The 25869-nt window shown below is 37.0% G+C and overlaps 1 pseudogene; it reads left to right on the plus strand.

The window, feature by feature from the left end:
* LOC110317866 overlaps positions 1-25869 on the plus strand; it is a 161054-nt pseudogene that overhangs the window by 119972 nt on the left and 15213 nt on the right.

Here is a 25869-nt window from a genome sequence, read left to right on the forward strand (position 1 = left end):
ATGTATGTGTGTGCATGTGTGGGTGTGGGTGGGTGTGTGGGTGGGTGTGTGGGTAGGTGGGTGGGTGTCAAAGAATATATAATAAAACATTTTAAAAGCTTAAAAAGAATGTAAATATATTTTTAGTACTTTAAAAATTATATAAAATCATGTGCTTGAGCTTAATATTAACATAAGTAGTGTTGTTGTATGAAAGAACCAATCTTTAATACCTGAAATTATTAGTGTGGGGGGGGGTGTGGGTGTGTAAGTACACATGCTTTGGTGTGTGACAGTGAACATATGGAGGTCAAAGAACAACCGGTGGGAGACAGTTTTCTCCTTCCACCCTGTGAGTGCCAGGGTTGGAAATCAGTTGCTTAGGCTGGTAGCAGGTGCCTTTATCTACTGAGTCACCTTGCTGGCCCATAAATTATTTTAACACAACAAAATATTTGGTTAAGTGCTTATTAAATTACTTCGAAATAATGTTTTTTAAATTCCTATCTTTCTTCATAGTAACGTGTTCTAAACTTATTCCCTGTAACAATGCTACAGATCTAGTTTTATGTGAATGAAATCCCTAAAGAGCTGAGAGGAGTGAGTCCTCAGGGTGCTTCAGATTGCTTGCATGTCTATGCCTGCACCCCACTGCCATGGTCTGAACATCTGAACACATCCTTGCATCTTGTTCTCTCTATTTCTCTGTCTCTCTCTTGCTCTCTTTCTATGTTTTTATCTGTCTCTATTTCTCTGTCTCCATCCCACAAACATACATGCATATCACACACACACACACACACACACACACACACACAGAGAGAGAGAGAGAGAGAGAGAGAGAGAGAGAGAGAGAGAGAGAGAGAGAGAGGCACACAAGTGCAAAACCTCGTATTTGGGGCTGTCATATTACAAGCTTGTCTGGTATCAGTTCCAATGTCATGCTCATTTGGGATTAAAATATTGTCTTCAGCTTTCAAGTTTCTTGTTTCTTGCCGAAATGTGGTTACTTAGACCCCTACAATGTTTCCAAATGCACATGTTTTCTCCACCATTGTAAAAACCACCACATTAGTGGTTCATCACTTCTGACATAAACGGCTATTATAACAGAACTTAAAGTCTCTAAGAATTCTGATTCTGATCTATTTTTGACAATGGTTGCTGAATACTTTAGCCACTGTACAGTCCTATTTATGTCTCTCTCCTGCCAATAAAATTGCTTCAGTTACCAAACAATGTCTGGACTTCTCTGACTTGACACTGAAGATTTTTATGTTTTTCTCTATTTTATTTTTGAGAATGTGATATAATTATATCATTTCTTCCTTCTCTTTCATCTTTTCAAACCCTCTCCTATGTCCCTCCTTTGTCTCTTTCAAATTTATGACCTTTTTTTCACTGAATGTCATCATAAGCATATATGTATATGTATAACATATTTTATACACACACACATATATATATATATATATATATATATATATATATATATATTCCTAAATGTAGCATGATTAGTCCATATAATATTCCCTTTAGATACACTGGAAAATAAATTAGTGTCATCGTCCCTGGAGAAACTATTTCTTCTGCTCCCAGTATTCCTTATTTGCCTGTAGTTCTTTGTGTAAATCCGAGGCCTCGTGGTTTTTCCCTGTCCACATAAACATGTTTATTGTTGCTGTGCTTGTTCAGATCATGTTTACACACTCACGTTGGTGAGACTTTATGGGTGTAGCTTCTGACACTACCAGAATCACAGGCTCACAGTAAACTCCATGATCCTCTGGCTGTATGCTGCCTGTTTGATGGTCCAGTGTTTGATAGATCTCAGGGGTACAGATTAATAGAGACTGGTCCTACAGTGTCCCTCTCCTCCTCAGCTTCTTCCTGCCTTTCCCTAATTCAACCACAGGGGTCAGCAGCTTCTGTCCATTGGTTGGGTGCAAATATCTGCATGTGACTCTTTCAGCTGCTTGTTGGGTCTTCAGGAGTGTGTGGTTATACTAGGTCCCCTTTTGTGAGCACTCTATAGCCTCAGGAAGAGTGTCAGGCCTTGGGATCTCGCCTTGAACTAGATTCCACTTTGGGCCTGTCACTAGACTTTCTTTTCCTCAAGCTCCTCTTCATCTCCATCTGAGTGGGGAAGGACTCAGTTTTCTTTAAAGGGCTGGCCACTGGGAGTTTGACCATGCTCCACTGAGTGTATGAACAACACAGATTAGAGGTTTTCTTCTTTTTTTTTTCTCTTGGCAAGGGATAGATTACAAGGTGCAAAGTCCTTGGAGGACTGGGAAGTGAATGTGAGCTGGGTACATTATATGAAATTCCCAAAGCATTAATCAAAATATTACATTGGCAGGGTATGGGTTTATTTCCTTTTCCTTAAATTGAATTCTAGCGAATCAAGAGAGGTAACTGTAAAAATGTGCATCTTTTAAGGCCTTGTCATGCAAGGTACCCCAGCTCCTGTCTTCCTGGCTGTCTCTCTTAGGATTCTCATCATTAAAACAAAGCCAGCATAATGCTACAAGGCTTTGGCCAGATAGAAAAGCACCACGTTGGTTGCTCCACCCAAGGCATTGCTGGATTCCTCACTAATACTGATGGGAGCACTTACTTCCTAATCAGTGGTGAAAAAGAAAGTGCACCTTGGATTTAGCCTGTCCAGTGGTGCAGAGTCCTCCACAAACTGTGAATGGATAAACCAAATGACAACTGCCGTTCCTTTAAGGAACTCATTTTGGATTGAGTCCTATATAAAACCAGAAGTGTGATGTTTGATAGTCTAATAGTTTCTCTCAAATCAATATAATAAATAGTTTCTTAATGGTAAGCTTTTACATGGAAGAGGAGAAGCCAAGACTTAGAGAGAATAAGAAAAAGTGCCCAATTATAGCATAAAATTGAGCTACAGTTTAAGACTTGGTCAATGTAAGGCTAAAGGCCACATACCTTCTCCCATATTTCTTCCTCCTAAAGTCTTTAAAAAGAATTTTTAGAAGTTGATCTTTAGAAAGAACCTAACCAATACATTTAAGTCTTTTTTTAAGCATTTCAAAAGGGAAAAAAACAAATCTTGACATTTGATGACACTGTGCAATTAGTAATAAAAGTCATATCTTGAAAATATCAAAGGATTTTTACATCTTCTCTGTCCACGAAAACACTGTATCCTTAGGTACTTATCAGAAAAGTTTCATCAACACATTTAATTCTGCTGTAAAATTGACTGCCATCACTGGGAATTTTAATCCTAACTAGAGGAAGCCTGCTTACTTTGTCTGAAATGCAGATGCATGTATGTGTGAAGAACTCACTTTTAGATCCCTCAGTATTTGTGAAAGTGCACCAGATGACAGAAAGCATTAGGAAATGTTTTATAAGAAACTAGATGCTAATTAGCCAACAAAAGGAGGTCAAGGGGATCCAAATTGGAAAGGAAGAAGTCAAAATATCATTATTTGCANATGANATGATANTATACATAAGTGACCCCAAATATTCCNNCAGAGAANNNCTAAACCTGATAAACAGCTTCAGTGCAGTAGCTGGATATAAAATTAACTCAAACAAATCAATGGCCTTTCTCTACACAAAGGATAAACAGGATGAGAAAGAAATTAGGGAAACAACACCCTTCACAATAGTCACAAATAATATAAAATACCTTGGTGTGACTCTAACTAAGGAAGTGAAAGATCTGTATGATAAGAACTTCAAGTCTCTGAAGAAAGAAATCAAAGAAGATCTCAGAAGATGGAAAGACCTCCCATGGTCATGGATTGGCAGGATCAACATTGTGAAAATGGCTATCTTGTCCTAAGCAATCTACAGATTCATGCAATGCCCATCAAAATTCCAACTCAATTCTTCAATGAGTTAGAAAGGGCAATTTGCAAATACATCTGGAATAACCAAAAACATAGGATAGCAAAAACTCTTCTCAATGATAAAAGAATCTCTTGTGGAATCACCATGCCTGACCTAAAACTGTACTACAGAGCAATTGTGATAAAAACTTCATGGTACTGGTATAGCGACAGACAGGTAGACCAATGGAATAGAATTGAAGACCTAGAAATGAACCCACACACCTATGGTCACTTGATTTTTGACAAGGGAGCTAAAATCATCCAGTGGAAAAAAGACAGCATTTTCAACAAACGGTGCTGGCACAACTGGCAGATATAAGGTAGAAGAATGAGAATTGATCCATTTTTATCTCCTTGTACTAAGGTCAAGTCTAAGTGGATCAAAGAACTCCACATAAAACCAGAGACACTGAAATTTATAGAGGAGAAAGTGGGGAAAAGCCTCAAAGATATGGGTACAGGGGAAAAATTCCTGATTAGAACTGCAATGGCTTGTGCTGAAAGATCAAGAATTGACAAATGGGACCTCATAAAATTGCAAAGCTTCTGTAAGGCAAAAGGCACTATCAATAAGACAAAAAGACCACCAACAGATTGGGAAAGGATCTTTACAATCCTAAATCAGATAGGGGACTAATATCCAATATATATAAAGAAAACAAGAAGACAGACTCCAGAAAACCAAATAACCCCATTAAAAAATGGGGCGTAGAGCTAAACAAAGAATTCTAAACTGGGGAATATTAAATGACTGAGAAGCACCTCAAAAAATGTTCAACATCCTTAATCATCAGGGAAATGCAAATCAAAACAACCCTGAGATTCCACCTCACACCAGTCAAAATGCCTAAGATCAAAAATTCAGGTGACAGCAGATGCTGGCAAGGATGTGGAGAAAGAGAAACACTCCTCCATTGTTGGTGGGATTGCAAACTTGTACAACCACTCTGGAAATCAGTCTGGCAGTTCCTCAGAAAATTGGACATAGTACTACCAGAGGATCCAGCAATACCTCTTCTGGGCATATATCCAGAAAATGTTCCAGCTGGTAATAAGAACACATGCTCCACTATGTTCATAGCACCCTTATTTATAATAGCCAGAAGCTGGAAAGAACCCAGATGTCCCTCAATAGAGGAATGGATACAGAAACTGTGGTACATTTACACAATGGAGTACTACTCAGCTATTAAAAACGATGAATTTATGAAATTTCTTGGCAAATGGATGGATCTGGAGGGGATCATCCTGAGTGAGGTAACCCAATCACAAAAGAACTCACATGACATGCACTCACTAATAAGTGGATATTAGCCCAGAAACTTAGAATACCCTAGAAACAATTTGTAAAACACATGAAACTTAAGAAGAACAAAGACCAAAATGTGGACACTTCACCCCTTCTTAGAAATGGGAACAAAACTCCCATGGAAGGAGTTACCCAGACAAAGTTTGGAGCTGAGACGAAAGGATGGACCATCCAGAAACTGCCCCACTCAGGGGTCCATCCCATAATCAGCCACCAAACACAGACACTATTGCATACGCCAGCAATATTTTGCTGAAAGGACCCTGATATAGCTGTCTCGTGCCTGGCAAACACAGAAGTGGATGCTCACAGTCAGCTATCGGATGGAACACAGGGCCCCCAATAGATGAGCTAGAGAAAGTACCCAAGGAACTGAAGGGGTCTGCAACCCTATAGTGGAACAACAATATGAACTAACTAGTACCCCCAGAGCTAGTGTCTCTAGCTGCATATGTAGCAGAAGATGGCCTAGTCAGCCATCATTGGGAAGAGAGGCCCCTAGGTCTTGCAAACTTTATATGCTCAAGTACAGGGGAACACCAGGGCCAAGAAGTGGGAGTGGGTGGGTACGAGAGCAGGGAGGGGAGGGTATAGTGGACTTTGGGGAATAGCATTTGAAATGCAAATGAAGTAAATACCTAATAAAAATTGGAAAAAAAAGATATCAAATGTGAAGTCTCATTTCTTTGTGCCTGGACTATAGCGTCGTGTAGTCCAAAGCCAAGCGTATTAGGCAAGCTGCAGATGCGCTCCCAGTTCCTGTACCATGATAATAGTGCACTCAAAATATAGGAGAGAGCCTTGCTCAGAAACAAAGTGTATTTTCAATTTGCACTGGTTTGATCATAGGACTAAATTCTAGCCAATGCAATCACTTGAGAGTTTCCTCATACTTGGCACATTTACATTACATATAATATGTCTAGCCCCTTCTCTAGTCCTCCTTCCCTTTCTCTCTGTCCTCTTCCACAGTAGGGATATGTTAATACTTTATCTCATTAAACATTTTTTACAAGAAAAGGTAAAACATTTCCATGAATCTCTCCTCAGATTTAAATTGTTCAGAGATCAGTGACATAAATAGCCAACCCTAAGGAAGTTGAGAAATCAAGAAGTCTTAACTTAGTTTACTTTCTACAGTGGACTTTTAAAGAGTAGACTGGCATCACAGGGAGTAGCATAAAGTGATAGTACCTGGGGAATTTCAACAAAGATAATTTGAGTCTTTACAGGAAAAATGTTTTCCCTTAAGAAATATAGTTTAGTTCTTTTTTTGGATTCTTTGTTTTTGTTCTACCATTTCTTCCCATGCCTTCATATACATGCTATAATATAAAGAATTTTCAAATATATGACTTGTATTGGCAGGCTGAGATCAGATCATCATGATCACCTCATGGACTGATGTCCGTTTGAATAATATTTGATGAAAGTTATAATTTGGGGCTCAATCATTAGAAAATGAAAGCCAATGGTTTATTATTATCTTACTATGTATAAACCCCAACCATTTTAATCCATGGGTGATAGGTTGTTGTTTATAGGTGAATGTATTAATAGCTGAGGCACCACTTAATTTTAGGTGCTTTAGTTGTATCCCAATAATGAGGAGAGTGAAATATAAGGAATATTTGGAATGTGTAGTTTAGGCTAGATACATTGTAGGTTCAGGGCCAGCTTGGGCTATATAGCCGAACCAAGTTTTAAAAATGAAGAAGAGGAGAGGAGAGGAATGAGAAGAGAGGAGAGAAGAGGAAGGAAGAGGAAGGAGAGGGATGGGAGGGGAGAGGTGGGGCCAGACCAGGCGAGGAAAAGAGAGGAGATGAGAATCATTCTGATATCTATAGTTTAAATTTTACTACTTATAAATCAGAAAGTCTTTCAATATTAAAACTTATAGGAAGAGATAATATTAAAATGTATAGTAAATACACCTCTGAGCTTTCAAAAACTGCTCTGGGCTTATAGGTAGAATAAATATTAGGCAAGGAATTATAGTTCTGAAGTGCATGGAGTCATGATAGTAACTGGAGATTTTTTTTTCTAATAAGGAACCTCATAATTCATGTGAATTGTATATGTTAAGCCATAAAAATTGGACTCTCTTGATAACATAATCTCTTAATTAATTTTTACCTATTAATCAACTATGTTTCTGTAATCAATTAAGTATTGGTGGGTAATTAGTATTTTTGTACCAAGGAAAAACTAACCCAACATACTTAAGAATATAAGCAGCAATACAATACAAGGAACTGAATTCCATAATGTGATGGTTTGTATATGCTCTGCCAGGTATGTGGCAGTATTAGAAGGTGTGACTCTGTTGGAGTAGGTGTGTCACTGTGGGTGTGGGCTTTAAGACCCTTATCAGAGCTGCCTGGAAGCCAGTATTCTGCTAGCAGCCTTCAGATGAAGATGTAGAACTCTCAGCTCCTCCTGCACCATGCTTGCCTGGACACAGTCATGCTCTCAACTTGATGATAATGGACTGAACCTCTGAACCTGTAAGTCAGCCCCAATTAAATGTTGTCTTTATAAGATTTGCCTTGACTCACTGATAAGTGGATATTAGCCCAAAAGCTCAGAATATCCAAGATACAATTCACAGACCAGACAAAGCTCAAGAAGGATGACCAAAATGTGGATGATTTCCTCCTTCTTAGAAAGGGGAACAAAATACTCACAGGAGAAAATATGAAGACAAAGTGTGGAGCAAAAACCGGAGGAAGGGCCATCCAGACACTGCCCCACCTGGGGATCGATCCCCAGACACCAAACCCAGACACTACTGTGGATGCCAAGAAGTGCATGCTGACAGGAGCCTGATAGAGCTGTCTCCTAAGAGGCTCTGCAAGAGCCTAACAAACACAGAGGTGGATGCTTGCAGTTAACCATTAGACTGAGCATGGGGTCCCCAATGAAGGAGTTAAAGAAAGGATTGAAGGAACTGAAGGGGTTTGCAACCCCATAGAAAGAACAATAACAACCAACAAGACCTCCCACCGCCATCCCCATAGTTCCCAGGGACTAAACTACCAACCAAAGAATACACATGGAGCAACCCATGGCTCCAGCCACATGTATAACAGAGAATGGCCTTGTTGGGTATCAATGGGAAGACAGGCCCTAGATCCTGTGAAGTCTCAATGCCCCAGTGTAGGGGAATAGGAGGGTGGGGAGGCAGGAGTAGGTATGTGAGTAGGGGAACACCCACATAGAAGCAGGGGGAGTGGGGATGGAATAGGGGCTTTCTGGTGGGGAAATCGGAAAGGGGGATAACATTTGAAATGTAAATAAAGAAAATATCCAAATAAGAGTTGCCTCAGTCATGGTGTCTGTTCACAGCAGTAAAACCCTAACTAAGACATATAAAATAGAATATCTACTTCAAAAGCCATGAAAACTTTCTAAGATCAAAGGTAAGGACTGTTTGTCTGAGAGGCATGGAAAGACTTTGCATTAATGGGTGATACTATCCTCAATCAATATTGTACATTATCTATCTAAACAGTATATGAATCATACTACTTCAAAATCTCATTCATTTTTTTTTAGTAAATATATAATATGAGTTGAATAGGTTATATCCTAGAATTGCTAAAGTCACCCTTTGCTTTTTCTAAGTCAAGCATTAACATTGAAAGAAAACAAAAAATTTATCATGAATTATCCTTTGCTAACTTCATATCTGGAATATCATAGATATATGATGTAGCCTTGGAGTCAGAAATGGAGGAAATCAAACATCACAATCGAGTGACTTCAAACCATATCTACTTTTCAACAATAGACCAACAGAAAACAGTAGCACAAAAAGGCAGACTTTATGCTCAAACTGATGGTTAATTATACCTTAGTCAGCTTCTCGAACGTCACAAAAGCTGTCCCTTGGCTCTGAGATTTACTAGTAGTTCACAAGGAATAACAGACCCAGACAAAATCTATGCACGCTCAGGTAAACAAGACCCCCTCCTTGCAGCGAGAGTCAGGATAGATATTTAGAAAAAAAAGAATAACCCCAGTTTAGTTGATATAATAAAGAATTAGTCACTGGGAATCAGAGCTTAGAAGATTAAACAAGGCCTGGTCCATGTGTTCTCTAGAATACCTACAGAAATCTACCTGTTAAAGCTAAGTAGACTGTGGAACTAATGAGGAAAGAACTTGCTTTACTATTCACAATGGTGATCATGAGTTTGGGGCAACAGTATAGATTGCCACACCTTGCAAAGGTCAACTAAGGGAAATCATGAAGTTCAGTCTTCAGGAGAATGACTCTATAATCAATCCCATAGCAGGACAGGACAGGACAAGACAGGACAGGACAGGACAGGAAGGAATTGTAATTCCGAATGAATTCACTCAATTAAGAATTTCCTCCAGTGAAAGAAAATGCTTCAAGCATGCTCAGGATTTGAGGTAGAAATCTACTATTGTCATAAGCAAAAGTCAAGTTTCAAGGTCTGAAAATTGAAGAAGCTCTGGCTTTCTACCCTAGGTTCTAGAAAAGAGTCTCATACACATGTCAGAACGTGTCCTCCCACTATGAAAGACAAGCTGGCATATGGAGAGGCTATTACTGACTGGATGAAAAACACCTCATTTGGCTGAATCCCAAGAATATTTTCATTTCCTCACTGAAAGTCACAAAGAAAAAAAAATCCTAGCTTAAGTTGATCCTGTAGTCAGCAAGTGCAGTGAACTCACTGAATTTCCTCTCACTTGTTCTTGCTCTCTCTGTGAGCATCATAACAAAGCCTTGGCAAATTGGTGTCTCTAAAGTTCTAAAGGTATAATTCCCCCAAAGATGCTCTAAATTCACTCTAAAATGCACCTACATTTTCATGAAATATTTCCCATGTTTTCTTTTCAATCGAGCCATTTATTTTATAGCAAAAACTATTCTGAACACAATTCTTGTACCATGAGTTAGTTAATCATAGTTTCAGATACTAGGTGAAAAGATCTTGAAAAAAATGAAAAAAAAAAATGACGCTACCAATAACTATTAAACTGTTGCTTAAATTACATACTAGGTTCATGTCTCCATTTCAGCCTATGAAAAGATCTGTTGAATGGTTGTATGGATGGAAACATTTGCTGAGTATCTTTATGGCCAATGGAGAAACACAGCAGCCATTTGTCATCCAAATGGGTTAGGATTTTTGTATGGTAAATTATGAAACCTGGGGGAGGGAAGAAAAAAAGTAACATAATGCATGATGGGTGAAAAAAAGATCAAAATAGCAACAGGCACAGTTTTATTTAGAAGCTGTTCTCGTCCTTCTCAGCTCACAATGTAAAATATATTTTTATTTTCTTGAAATGTGCATGTCTTGCCATGGTTGTCTTATTACATTTAAATAAATATGGTTACTAAAACAATGAAGTTGATAATTTATGTGTCATCCACCCAATGTGTATTTTCACCTGATACTTACTTCTTTCTTGTCTCTAAAATTTTATCCATATACACATGTGCATGTATGCATGTGAATATGCACTTGGGTGTTTACATGCTTAAAAATCCATTGCTAAATTTTCTTTGTGTGCTATTTTCAGATTGTATTGAGATTCATCTATGTTTTTGTTAATTAATTCCCTCAGTATTAGAGATGTTACTTTAGAAAGTTAGTATAAATCATGACCATTTAGCCTAAGTTGGATATTGTTGTGTATATACAAACTTGTATGTACTAAGTGTAATCCTGCGGATAATATAATGAATATAGCAGAATGAGAACCCTTTCATTAACCAGTGGGACGACAGTCATTGCCATCTTTATAAATAAATGAAAATTTCCTCCAGACTGTCGTATCAATTTTTAAACCCCATAATGATATCCCACTGCCATGATGTGGCACTCTTGTCATCACTTGGCAGGTGATAACTATGATATCAAATCCAGTTTGAAGACCAGCATCTTGCCATGCACAAAGAGCCTCTGTTTTAATACAAGCCTCCTCCCAGCAGAGCCCAGATCAAAAAGAATGGGTACCAATCACCTTGTAGAGCAAGGAACAGCATGCAGAGCGACATTGAGGATACTTTATGAACATATTTGTTATCTTTACATTTTCTTTTCCTAGTCTTACCCTTAGCCTAAAACTACAACCTAGGAAGTCTCTGCTATTTTGCATAAGTCTGGAATCAAGCATCCTTTTAGCCAAGAGCATTTTAGACAAATAAGTGTCTGCATCATGTTTAGAGAAACATATTGCCTTCTTAGAAGAATAGCTGTATTCAAATATGACTGTGGAAAAAAGCTAAGTGCAAACCTAGTGTTACTCTCTGAGGCAACTGTTTGGAGCTGACAAATAATTTCTGTTTAATAATGTCTCATTTCAATATGGCATGATTTGAACACACAAGACCAAATATTTTCTTTATACAAATCCTGTTTTAAAATGTGAATCAAAGGAGCTCCTTTGTCTCTCAATCTTCCTCTTAACCTGCAGTGTTGTTTTGTAGACATGGCTTAACCTTAAGATCCCTGGTGTTGCTCTCCATAATAATACTAAAAGCATTGGCTTTGCTGAAAAAAAAAAATGCTATGAATATGGCATTAAATCATTTTAAAGCAAAATTTTTATATTCTGAGTCTCAATCTTATATTCATATACATATATATAATTAATACTTATATACATATATGTATACATCATATACATACTCATACACATACATATGCATATTGAGGTTTGGTCTGTTACTATGTATTATAATGCTAAGTGTAGATCTATCTCTAAGACCTGGTTGTTCCAGAGACAAGAGAGTTTGCATGTAGATACAAGTGATGCTATATGACTTTGCCCCCAAGTTATTTTTGACTGCTGAATAAAGATGTCTATAGCTTATAGCTGGGCATAATTGAGGTAGTTGAGACCTGGTGTTCCCGGTCTTGGGGTCAATCATGTGGCTTGGCTAATTGGAGTTAAGAGCAGCCCAGACAAAACATGGCAAATTATATAATAGGATTATTGGCTAGAAATAGATATAATAGCATAGAGGATAGATGCCTGGCTCTTTTGCTGATTAAAGATAATTATAAATATAAAGTTTGTATTTGTCTTTTATTCAAGAACTAAATGATCAAAGGTAAGGTAAAAACCCAGGATTGGGATTAAATATTTTTTAATATGTGTGTGTGTGTGTGTATAAAAGTTGAAATTCAGAATATATTTGCAATTTTTATATTTATGAATATATGTGTATTCATACATATATATTTTACATATATATTTACATATACTTATATATACACATATATATTACACACATTTTTATATATACATATATTTTACATATATTTATATATACATACATACTTATATATTACATATAGTATTTATATATACATATACATTTTACATATATTTGTATATACATATATATTTTGCATATATTTATATATATGCATATACATGCCATTATAAATTGATACTTTTATAGCATAACATTTTTCATTTAAACATGGTATTATCATGAAAATACGTATTTACTGTCTTGACACCATAATATTTTAGAGTCCACAATTTCAGAACTTGATCCTGTCAAAGCATCTTCCTTGCTGATCAAAACTAGAAGGTTTGGGAGCCTGAAGTTGTAGTCTCCTATCTTCCTGTTAGTTGCTTTCATTATGCTCCATGTTCATATCATTTTCTGAAATTTTACTATGATGGGATTAGATACGAATTCAGTTATCCTGCTTAGATACGCTTGATAATCTCTCACACTGATGTCATCATGCTGTTCAGCTACTGACATGTCCAGCCAATATTGCCATTGTTAATGCTACTACACCCTTTGACATTACAACCTCTAATTCCCATTGAACTTCTCCTGGACAATTTCATTCAGTTCTTATGTGAATTTGTTATTACCTCTCTTACCTCTCATCTGTTTATCTTCTGTCTTCCACCTATTTTTCACTCTATATTGTACTTTAGATAGTTTCCCAGACGTCTGTTTCATTCTGATTTTTTTTTTTTCCACTGACCTTAAGGCAATTTTCCCTTTGTTTCTTCTTTCTCCATTCAGTAAGGCTAAGCTTGGATGCTCTATGCTTATCTACATAGTCACATAATACAATTTGTACATGGCTTAAGTACTATTTCTGAGTGCATTTGTTTATTTGATTGTGTGCTTTCTGTCCGATGAATTGCTCATGCTTCAGTTAATTCTTGCACATGGACTAAAATTTTGACCATTAATCCTATTGGACTATTCACATTTTATTCTTGTTCTCTATTAGTTGAACCAAAATTCTCATAGTTCAAAAAAGTAGAGTATGTTCAAGTAACTCTCTCTTTAGGAAATAAAATGTGATATTTTATTAACCCAAATATGAAGAATTTACTTGTGACATTTGCATATAGGATCTTTAAAAGATGGACTGTACTCATCATGACCCCTTGTTTCTTGCCTTAACAATAACGTCAGTCAAATTTGGGTCCTGTTCAACTTTATGGTTCTAATTTGACTACAGTGACCACATCCTTTGTCAACTTCAGATAGATAGAGTATGAGTCACATTAAGATATGCTATCTTAAACTGAATTTATTTACCTTCACCATAATTTACCCCTTTAAAGAATCCTATTATTTCCCAGGGCATGAAATAATCCTTTGAACTAAATTATGCATTAAACATCTCTACAGTTTCTTTTGTATTGAGAAAGCCTTAAGTTTAATTAAAACAGCTGTTGGTTGCCTCCAAGTTCTGCATGCCACTGAGGCACCTTTAGGGATATGGTGCTATGTTAGTCATTGAAGGTCATAGGTATCATAGCTGGGCATAGTTACTGGTTACTTCCCTCTTGGAAGCTTACATGGCAATAACATTTAAAGGAAAAAAGATCATAAATTGAAAGAAAGGAAGGTGAGATACACTGAAGCCATTAAGGGGAGAAAGGGGAAGTGGAAAAAAATGATGTAATTAGGTTTCAATTCCCAAAAATAAAAATGTATTTTAAAAGATGTCTACAACTTTACAATAAGGAAAAACCATTTCATCATTTGCTAATTTGACCATTCTCTTGGAAACCAGTAATCAAACTATGGGTCATCCTATTTATAATTTTAGTGCTATATAACTAATAACAACATAAATGCATACATATTTATATGCATTCTTTCATTGCATACTATAGTCCAAAAGAAACAACAGTGCATCAGATCCAAAAGACACATAGAATTAAAACTTTCAAACTCAGGACAAACTGGGAGAGACATATTTTGGAACAGCCTGGTTGTAGTGTAGCAGGAGTGTAAGCTGTGAGACTAAAGAGTGAAAGCCAGCATGCCTAGGATTTCACACAGCACATTTCACAGGGACTTACCAACAGACATGCAGTCCTGAGCAGCAAGGACAGGATCAATTGGGCCATCTCAATTTGGTTCAGAAGGAAGAGCATTTATGTTGGCCAGGGCAAATGTGACTTCATCCCAGCAGGTCATACATGCTTTGTCTTAAGCTAATATTAAAGATCTGGGCACATTGCTGGCATCAGAGGTCTGACTGTGAAGTTCAACACGCTACTCTAATGGTTTTGTCTATGTATAGTTTACTGGAAAATCATATAGACAAACCTATGAGAATAAGTGTGTGACAGTTATGGCGCTTATGAATCAAAAGATCTGAACCATGTCAAACTGTCATACTCATAAAAATGAGTTTTCCTTTTTATTGATATATATTAATTATATATAGGATGTGAGTTAAATAAGGATATTTTCATGAAAATATATATTGTAGTAGGAGCATATTCTCCACTCATGCCTCTTTATTCTCCCCCTTCTCCTTCTCTTTCTCTCCATCCCATGAGTTCCATTAGACAATTTTACTTCTACTTGTATGTCATACATACATACATACATGCATACATACATACATACATACATAATTTTAGGGTATTCAATCAAGGAATAACAAATGATTTAAAAGATTGAGATATTTGCCATTCTAAAATTAACTAATTCACTCAGTATGATTATCTCCAGTTATTTCCTGCAGACAACATGGCTTCATTTTTATGGCCGAACAACAAATTCATATATATCTCACATTTCCCTTATCCATTTCTCTGCTAATGGATACATAGTTTGATTCCATAATTTGTGAATAGTGCTGCATACACAATGATATGAAAGTTATTCTGTAATATGTTGACTTGGAGTTTTTCAAGTAACCCCAAGAAGTGGTATAGATAGGTCATGTGGTACATTTCTGTTTTGGGGACTACCAAACTAATTGCATTAATGACTGCCTTTTTCTTTTTTCTACCAGCATTATATAATGGTTCCCTTCTTTCCCATCCTTACCAAAATTGGTTGTTATTTGTTTTGCTAATAACTGCCATTCTGCTTTGGGTGTGATAGAATATCTTTGTAGTTTAAATATTAATTTGTCTGATGGCAAATGTCACTAAATTTTGTTCATACTTTGGTTGGCAATTTGTATTTCATCTTTTGGGAATTGTTTGTTTAATTAACCCATTTACTGACTTGATTATTTGATTTCTTGTCATGCTGTTTTGAAGATTTTATAAATTCTAGATATAAACCATCAGTTTCATGTATAGCTAGCAAATAATTTTCCCATTCTATAGATAGTCTCTTCCAATGTTTCATTTACTATGTAGAAGCTTTTTAAATCTCATGGTGTCCTATTTAATAAGTGTTGGCAGTATTTCCCAATTAGATAGAATTCTATTCAGAATATCCTTGTCTAGATCTATATCTTGAAGTGTTTTTCCTATTTGGGTCTTACATTAAGATCCATCATCTATTTGGAGTTGACTTTTGTGCAGGGTGAGAAATAAGAAGATGAAATTTTTACAGCTCCATTTGTTAATGAGACTATCTTTTCTCCAATGTCTATTTTGGGTATCTTCATCATAAAATAAGGTGGCTGTAGTTGTATGGGTTTATATTCCAATATATTACACTTATCTATGTCTTCGTTCCAGGGCCATGCTGGCTAGTTACTATGCCTCTGTAGTACAGCTTAATGCTGACTATATTGATACTCTTAGCATTGCTTTTTCTGCTTAAAATTACTTTGGCTAATTGGAAGTTTTGTGGGTTTTGTTTTGTTTTGTTTTGTTTTACTTCCATTGGAATTTTACTATTTTTTCTCATTGTTTGAGGAATATAATTGATGAGATTTATGTTAAACTTATAGATTACTTTGGGAATTAAAATTTTGGGGTTTTTTTTTTTTTTGTTGTTGTTTTTGTTTGTTTTTCAAGACAGGGTTTCTCTGTATAGCCCTGGCTGTCCTGCAACTCACTTTGTAGACCAGGCTGGCCTCAAAGTCAGAAATCTGCCTGCCTCTGCCTCCCAAGTGCTGGGATTAAAGGTGTGCGCCACCACACCTGGCTTGGGAATTAAAGTTTTTAACAATATTAATTGTGTCAATTCATAGGCATAAAAACCCTTTCTATTTTCTAGAGTATTATTTGATTTTCTCCATTGTCTTAAAGTTTTTATTGTAGAGGTTCTACATCTCATTGTTTAGGTTTATTCTTAGGTATTTTTTGTGGAGCTATTGGGAATGAAATTTCTTTCCTAATTTATTTCTTGGCAGGTTCATTGCTGATTTATAGAAAACTTATTCCCTTCTACATGCTAACCTGGGTCTTTTGCCAAAAGTGTTAATCAGGAATCCATAGGGGCTATAGTGTTCTACTGAAGAATATATCTGACAGAAACACTTTTCAGAAGACCCTGAAAATAGTGAAAGAATAAGAAAAAAAGAAACAGGTGGAAGAGTCTGTAAACAAGTTTATACCAAAGACTTTAAGTAATTTAGAAAGAGGGTGAAGATGCTATTTTGCATCAGGAGACAATTAAATAGACATCAAACCAAGGTCACACCAGGAAAAGAGCCAAGTCTAATTTCAAGTTCAAGTTGGGTCCATCCAGCAGTATGTATTTGCTGATGGGCCACTAGACACTCAGGATAAAATTCAATTGAAAGTCAGCTGTCCTAAGAGGGGGTGGGGGAAAAGTCCACAAAAGATGTCTCTGAAAAGGAAGACAAAGATAAAAGCAAAGAAAAAAATCCCAAGGAAGATCCTATCCAGAGACTCCAGCCAAGGATATGAAACTCCATTGGAATAGACTCATGTGGATTTCTTGTAAATACATTGAAATCAAATGATGCTGCTAAAATTAGAACAGGGGATTCTAAAATATATCAATGACAACAATGCTGTTACACCTATAGTTACCGAAGTTGAGATGGACCACAATATTCTGGGTCAAACTGGGAACACTGTCATCATCAACCAAGCCAGCAACATAAGAATCTATGAACAGATTTTCAGAACATATGAAAGACGAGAATTTCAACAGATTCATTTTCAAGAAAGATGATGCCAGTAAGATGAGAAGCAAACTAGACAGAACAGACATCTAAATGACATTAGAGGAAACTGTCAAGTACGGAGCCACACAGCCACCAGAGTAGCACAGATCCCTGGAGACACTGCCTTGGAACACCAAAGATTCATGTGGCTGTCCAAAGCATTTGACTCTTGTCACCAAAGTCAGCAGTTGTAGCATGTCATTTTAGTTCTAACTACCCCCCTCCCTTTAGCTCTAGGAGGTGGCCACACTACCATCCCCCTCCCAGCTTCCGCTGAATCCGTGGATAAAAGACACACACACACACACACAGAGAATTGTTCAATTTTAACTTGTCTTCTGGTGCAATTGCTGGATGCTAGTATCTCCTGCCTAGAAAAGCATACTCTCATCAATTTCTTTTCTCTATCTCTCCTATCTGCTCTAAACTTCAGTTGCTAAACTCCCCTGACCATCCACCGATAGGAGCAACCTGTGTAGCCACTACATTTTGATATCTCACTTGTCTCTCAGTTCTTATCTCACCAAAGCATGGTGAAATCCTTTGTCCACCTTTGCGCCTCCTTTTTCCCAGAATTCCCGCCTGTACTTTCCTCCCAACAATTGGCCCAAGGCTTTCTTTACTGATAGATCAAGAACCAGTTGGGGAACCGGATCTTAACATCAGCTCCACCCCCTCCCTACAAGCAGCTTCAGTGGAATCTCCATTTTCACCTATCTGGGACCTTCTCCTTCACAGTGTCAAGAAGCAGCAGCAGCAACAGCAGCAGCAACAACAAAAACACTCCTACTTACTTAATCATCATACACTACTGAATCAGTAAGCCCTGCCATTCCAAGGCTACATTATCCCCCTCAACAGAGCCAGGTTTCTTTCTATCTCCCTGAACAGTATCCTAACTCCAACCATTGATTTTGATCCCTCTCTCACCCAGTGGTCTATGGCTCTCAGCATGTTCAACAACAGCTTCATCCATCCCAGTAGCACGGTTCACAGTCCATCTAAGCAGCAGTAGACAGAGTACCAAGACATGCTTGGGACGGGGGGGGGGGGGGGGAAGCAGGATGGTCATTGACTTCAGAACAAGGGCCTACTCGGCAACTAGGAGAGCATCATGGGAGTCCCTGTTCAAGGTCTAGTTGATCAGAACATTTCATTGCCTTCTTAACAAGTCCTAATAGGAAATGACTTGCAATAACTTGCCCAGTTACCTTTCCAGGAACCCATGCTGGTCCCTGTCAGCCAGTCTGTGCGAGAAGACCTTCCAGCAGGGATTTATCTATGTACTACAGCCTGATCATACTGGTGCAGCATAACTGTAAGAAATGTATCACCTGGATACCTAGAATCCAACCATAGTCTGATGGAGTCACCATAAATATTACAGTGTGGGCCAGCTGGGTCAGAAACCAGGAAACCAGTACCACACTGCTGATAACTCCCAGGACCAATACACAAAATGACAATGTCCCTGACACATCTCTTTCCCATTCTCCAGAACTCTCCTTGTCACCATCCTGAGCAATATCTGCTCCAAGCTTAGTCCTTTACCTGTCTACACACAATTTCTCTAGCATAGCAGTGCTGGTCAACCACTGTAGCAGAATCTTTCTGTCTGTCCACCCTTGCTCTTTGATGAGTTATCTTACATGATACATCAGGGACAGACTGGATTGAAGCATGGAAACTGGGGCAAGAGACAGCATTCAAATCTACTGCCACTAACCAAGGACAGCAGAGTCTATGCTAGAGGTTTCAGAGCTCCCTGAAGGCATCATCCATAGGAAAGCATCCAAACTCTTCAGCCAGTTCCACATGCCTTGGACCACCCAGCCTTGCATTCCAGTATGGTTATATTCCCCAGTCCCCTGGATACCCATAACTTCTTGCATTTCATCAAAAACTCTGTAAGTCATTCCAGTTGGGGTGGGGTGCGGGGGGGCTTAAAAGAACTCTGAACTGAGGATCTTGGAGCAATCCAGCTCCTGACAGACAGACAGATTGACTGCCAGATAGGAGCCAATCATATTATGGCTGAAGAGAGAAGCAGATTTTTACATTGGCTCTGGACTCCTTTCTACTCCTTGGTCACCTTTTTCCTGGTTGGGCCTCTGTTTCCCTATTCCTCCCATCTCCTCTATCTTTTTTTTCAACCTCTTCTCCAACCATTAACTTAATTCACCTCTTTTTTTTTTTTTTTTTTTTTTTTTTTTTTGGTCAGGTAGAACTGAAAAGGTCCCACACACCCTCCTTTTCCATTTACCCAACATCCCAATCTCCTGTTCCTCTTCTTGCCTCAAATGAAAGTATTTATTTGGACAGATTTAAAAAAGAAAGAAAGAAAGTGCCGGGCGTGGTGGCGCATGCCTTTAATCCCAGCACTCGGGAGGCAGAGGCAGGCGGATTTCTGAGTTCGAGGCCAGAAATTTCTGAGTTCTGGTCTACAAAGTGAGTTCCAGGAGAGCCAGGGCTATACAGAGAAACCCTGTCTCGAAAAACCAAAAAAAAAAAAAAAAGGAAGAAAGAAAGAAAGAAAGAAAGAAAGAAAGAAAGAAAGAAAGAAAGAAAGAAAGAAAGAAAGAAAAAGAAATTCATTGATTTCCATTTTCTCCATTTTTGCATTTTTAAACCTCAAAGAGTTATACTTGGGGCTTCCTAGTCCCAGTCCCCAGAATACTTGTATATTTTTCTTAAGTTTTGTGACACAGAAAAACATCAATTGCACATACAGATGCATTGTAAATTTTATTTAATCTTTTGTATGTTTGTTTTGTTTGTTTGTTTGTGAGTTACTTAGGTGGGGTTTCATTCTTTTTTTTTTCCCCGAGACGGGTTCTCTGTGTAGCTTTGGCTGTCCTGGAACCAGGCTGTAGACCTGGCCTTGAACTCAGAGATCGGCCTGCCTCTGCCACCCAAGTGCTGGGATTAAAGGCATGCGCCACCATGCCCAGCTTCATTTTATTTTTAAATATAAAATCTCATCACTTGGGAAAAATGACTTCAAATTCTTTCAAAGGGAATCTCTTATCGACTATTACTGAAATCAATAGTGTCATATCCATGATTTTTTTAAAAAGTATAAGTTCTTAAACTAATTTCATGTAGGACAAAGTTAAATTTTAGCCAACTTCAAACTATCAAAATTTACAAAATTCAACTCGGGGTGGGGGGTGGTGGTAGTAGAATCTGCATACTTTGTAGTAGACTTTTATTATTCTTCCTATGGTTCCAACTTTTTCACACAGTATGCACATCATATATAACCCTGAAGCAACCTGTGAGACTTTTGACTGGTCTTATGTCATAAAATGTGATAATGTCTAAGAGAGTTACATGAATAGCTTAGTGGATTTTGGCTACAGGCTGGTCAAGGAGTAAAGACTAGAATTTTTTTTAGGTATGTTTGCATTTAACGAAGTATATGTCCAATTATAGAAGAAGTATAGTTTCAGAATTAAGAAATTACTTAACAGAAATTTTGAAGTCTATGTTTTTACTTAGCAATGTTCTAGAAATTGACATGGAAATATTCTGAATTATTTGGAAAATTAGTAGCATTGTTTCCTAGTCACCATTTTGATTTGAAAATCAGGTCTTGCATGCCAGATGATCAAGTGANGCCAAACTGGAACTCGTTAATTATCATGAACCCAAAGAGCAAAATGTCAAACTATATGATATATTCACACCAATACCAAACAACAGCATAATAGGGAGGAGATTACACTGCTTATGCCACCAGCACCAGCACAGCACATATTGTCTAACTATACATCTTGATGTTTTCTGGATATATTTACAATAAATTTTATTTAATCTGTTTGCTATTGGTTTGATTTGGTTTTGGTTTGTTGGTTTCTTTGGTTGGTTGATTGGTTGGTTGGTTGGATGGTTGTTGGTTGGTTGTAAATATAAAAAAAAAAATCATGTCACTGAAAGTTACTCTTTCAAATTCTTTCAAGAGAAAATTTTTATCTACTACTCTGAAATGCATATTGCACTCTGTAAAATTAGCATGGGGATTATCACTGTATCTCCACTCTAAGTGGCCCACTGAGTATTATAAACCACCATTTTCTTCCATATTAAAGTAATACTGTCAATTTACATTCTACTGAATTCATTGTTTTACTTTGATTATATCTTTTATTTGTTTTAACGTTTTATAACAGTAGTAAAAGCTTAATTGCAAGAAAAATATTCATCACTCAATACATTTAAGAAAACAATTGAAGGCCACAGAACTGTATCTTTCAAATGGAATATATCCAACATTCAAGTCTGAATAAAACTGCACCTTTTAAAATATCTACTCAAAACAGTCTAGTGTAGCTTTCATTCCTTTCTCTCAGGCTTATTATGCACTCGTTTGCAGCCTGACAGCCACAGTGTCTCTTCCTACCCTACCCCATTCCCTGGGGAATCTGTATCTTGGTGCAGACCAAGGATCTCACTAGCTACAATGTTCTACCACTTTGCTCAGCCTGCCGTCCTAGCACATCTCCATTCCTCTGTGTCATCTACTGACCTACAGAAAGATTCTCTACCAGGAACATCACAGCCACATTTTCTTGGGACCCAAAGAGGGTAACAGCAACCAAAGAATGGAAGACACACTTAAAAAGACAAAAACAGATAGCTAGACAAATAGACATTTCAAACGTGGTAACTCCAGATGAGTATAACTAAGCACAAAACCAGACACATGAACAGCCAGGATAGTATGGATCCTTTAGAATCCAGCAATTGTACTAAAGGCCCTATAAATGAAATTTAGCTGGCACACAAAACAGGGACCTCAAAATAGTAATTGTTAATATATTCAAGGACTTAAAGAAGGTATGAATAAGTGCTATAATAAAGATCATAAAAAGAGAGTCAGAGGAAATAAGAAAACCAGTTTAATTCAGTGGTGCTCAATCTGTGGGTCATGACCCCATTGGGAGCCAAACAACCATTTCATAGGAGTCACCAATCAGATATCCCATATATCAAATATTTACATTGTGATTCATAAGAGTAGTAGCAAAATTATAGTAATGTAGTAGCAATGAAAATAATTTTATGGAGTCACTGCAACATAAACTATATTAAAGGGTTGAAACATTAGGAATGTTGAGAACCATTGGTTTAAAATGAGAAAATAAAAATAGAAACACCAAAGAAAATCAAAACTGAAATAAAACTGGAAATGAAAAACTTAGGAGGTCAAACAAAAGCCTCACCAGTAGATCACAAGATATGGAAGAATTCCGTGTTGTAAAAGACAAGTAAGAAAAAGTGGATCACTCAGTCAAAGAAAATGTTAAATCAAAAAAACATTCAAGCATAAAATATTTAGAAAATCTTGGATACTATGAAAACCCTAAACTTATAAATTATAGGGATAGAGGAATGAAAAGAAATTCAAATTAAAGAAAAAATCCCAATCTAAAAGAGAAGGTGTCTGCCAAGGTAAAAGAAGTACACAGGGGACCAGAAAAAAATACCCCACACAATAATCACAGCAGTAAATGTCCAGAACAAAGCTGCAAAGGGAAAATACCAAGTCACATAGGAAGGCAGGCCCATTAAAACAGCACCTAGTTTATCAACAGAGACTCTGAAAGCCAGAAGGGCCAAGACAGATGTTCTACAAACTCTAATAGACCACTAATATGAGTGCAGATGACTATATCCGGCAAAACAATCAATCAAAATTCCACAATAAAAACAAATTTAAGCAAATTCTATCGACCAATCCAGCACTACAGAGGGCAATAAAAGGGAAAACTTTAATCTGAAATGATTAGCCACATCCAAAAATATACAAGAAGTAATCCCAGAACAGTAAATCAGAAGTGGGGGAGCTCATACCATAAAAACATAATAAGAATCAGTGCACATTACTCATGGATGACTTTCAATGTCTTATTTTCCCATTTAAAAAAACAAAACAAAACAAAAAACAAAAAACAAAAAAAAACACCGATTAACAGTTTAAGTTAGAAAAAAAGGATCTGCCAGGTAGTGGTGGTGCATACCTTTAATCCCAGCACTTGGGAGACAGAGGCAAGCAGATTTCTGAGTTCGAGGCCAGCCTGGTCTACAGAGTGAGTTCCAGGACAGCTAGGGCTACACAGAGAAACCCTGTCTCGAAAAACAAAAACAAAAACAAAAAGGGAGATCCATCCTTCTGCTTCATGCAAAAAGCATACATTACCAGCAAAGGTAGACATCATCTCAAGGTAATGTTTTGAAAAGATATACTAAGAAAATAAACTCAAGAAGCAAGTAGGTATGCCCATTTTAGTATTTGACAAAAGAGACTTCAAAACAAAACTAATCAGAAACATTACATACCTACTGAAGGAAAAATATCTACTAAGGAGATATTGCAATTCTAAATATTTATGCACAAAACTCAAGGACACATGAATTCATGACAAGACTACTACTACTACAGCTGAAATCACATACTGACTTTTGACAGTGATACTGGGTAACCCAATACCCTACTCTCAACAGGACACACAAACAAAACCTAACAGAGAAATGCTGCAGTTAAATGGCTTCACAAATCAAATGGACATAGCATGCATCTATAGAATATTTCAATCTAGCACTAAAGAATATGCTTTCTTCTTAGAAGCTCGTGGAACATTTCCAAAATTTGCCGCATTCTAGGGCAAAACGCAAGTCTCAACAAATGTAATAAAACTGACATAATGCCATGCATCCAAGAGTACATCTAAAAGATTATCTGCCATGATCAACTTGCCTTCATCTCAGAGAAGTTGTGATGATTTAACATACACAAAGAAATAAACGCAATCCACCATATGCAACAGACTGAAAGACAGAAGCCACAAGATCATTTCCTTAGCTACACAAAATACCTCTTACAAAATCCAACCTCCTTTCATTCTAAAAAGTCCTGTTAAAAACTTGGTGTGCAATGGAAACATCTCAACAAAATAAGTGTCATTTATTGCAGTCCCACAGCTAACATAAAACTAAATGATGTGAGATAAAGCCAAAACATGTGCACTAAAATCAGCAACGAGTCAAAGATGTCCAAGCTCACCATCCCTATTTAACTACTCATAGGACTTGAAGTCTTAGGTAGAGCAGTAAGAAAACTGAAGGAAAGCAAGAGGACACAGGTAGACACATATTTTTATTTACAGATGGAATAATTTTCTATGTAAAAGACTCTTAAAAAATTCACCAGGGAACTTCTACAACTGACAAACTATTTTCACAAAGTAGTAGGATATAGAATTACCACAAAAATCAGTATCCTTCTAATATACAAGTGACAGACTGAGAAAGAAATCAAAGAAGCAATAATGCCTTTCATGGTAGCCTCAAAAATATATCTTGGGATAATTCTTATCAAGCAGGTAAAAGCGTTGTATGCTAAGACCATTAGAACACTGAAAACGCCACCAGAAGCAGTAAGATTCCCCATGTTTGGGGATCAGTAAGATTGATATTATGAAAATAGTTATAATGCCAAAAGCAATCTACAGATTCAAAGCAATCTCCACCAAAATTATATCATAATTCTTCATACAAATATGGACACACATGGATACACACCAAGGGTGAAAAATGACAGGAGAGCTAAAAGTATCCTAAATAATGAAACTAAAGGAGACATCAATCTTCCGTCTATCCAACTATATTACAAAGCCATAATAATAAAAACAGCGTGGTATTGCTGTAAAGACAGACATGTTGGTCAATGAAATTGAATTAAAGATATAAATACAAGTCTTCATACCAATGGACAGCTAAATTTTGACAAAGTCACCAACAATACACACTGGGAAAAAAAGGCAGGATCTTCAATAAATCGTGTTGGTCCAACTTGAGGGCTATATGTAGAAGAATCCAAATAGATCCATATCTTCACATTTTACAAAACTCAACCACAAATAGATCAAGTACCACAACATGAAAGAGGATACTCTGAATCTGATGAAAGAGAAGGGAAGAAAAGGCTTGAACTCATCAGCACAGAAAAGGGCTTTCTGAGCAGGATACCAATAGCACAGACACAAAGACCAACAATCAGTGGGACTTCATGACATGGAAAAGTTTCTTTACAACAAAGAACACTGCCATTTGGGCAAAGTGGCAGCTACAGAATGGGAAAAAGTTTTAGAAATTATATATCCAGTATCTAAGATATATATATATATATATATATATATATATATATATATATATATATATATATAAATATAGACATTAAGAAAAAAATAACCCAATTTAAAATGTAGTACAGATCTACATGGAGTTCTCAAAAGATGAACACAGCTGACTGAAAAACACTTAAAGC

This window comes from Mus pahari, chromosome 3 (genome assembly GCF_900095145.1).
Source record: "Mus pahari chromosome 3, PAHARI_EIJ_v1.1, whole genome shotgun sequence".
NCBI lineage: Eukaryota > Metazoa > Chordata > Mammalia > Rodentia > Muridae > Mus > Mus pahari.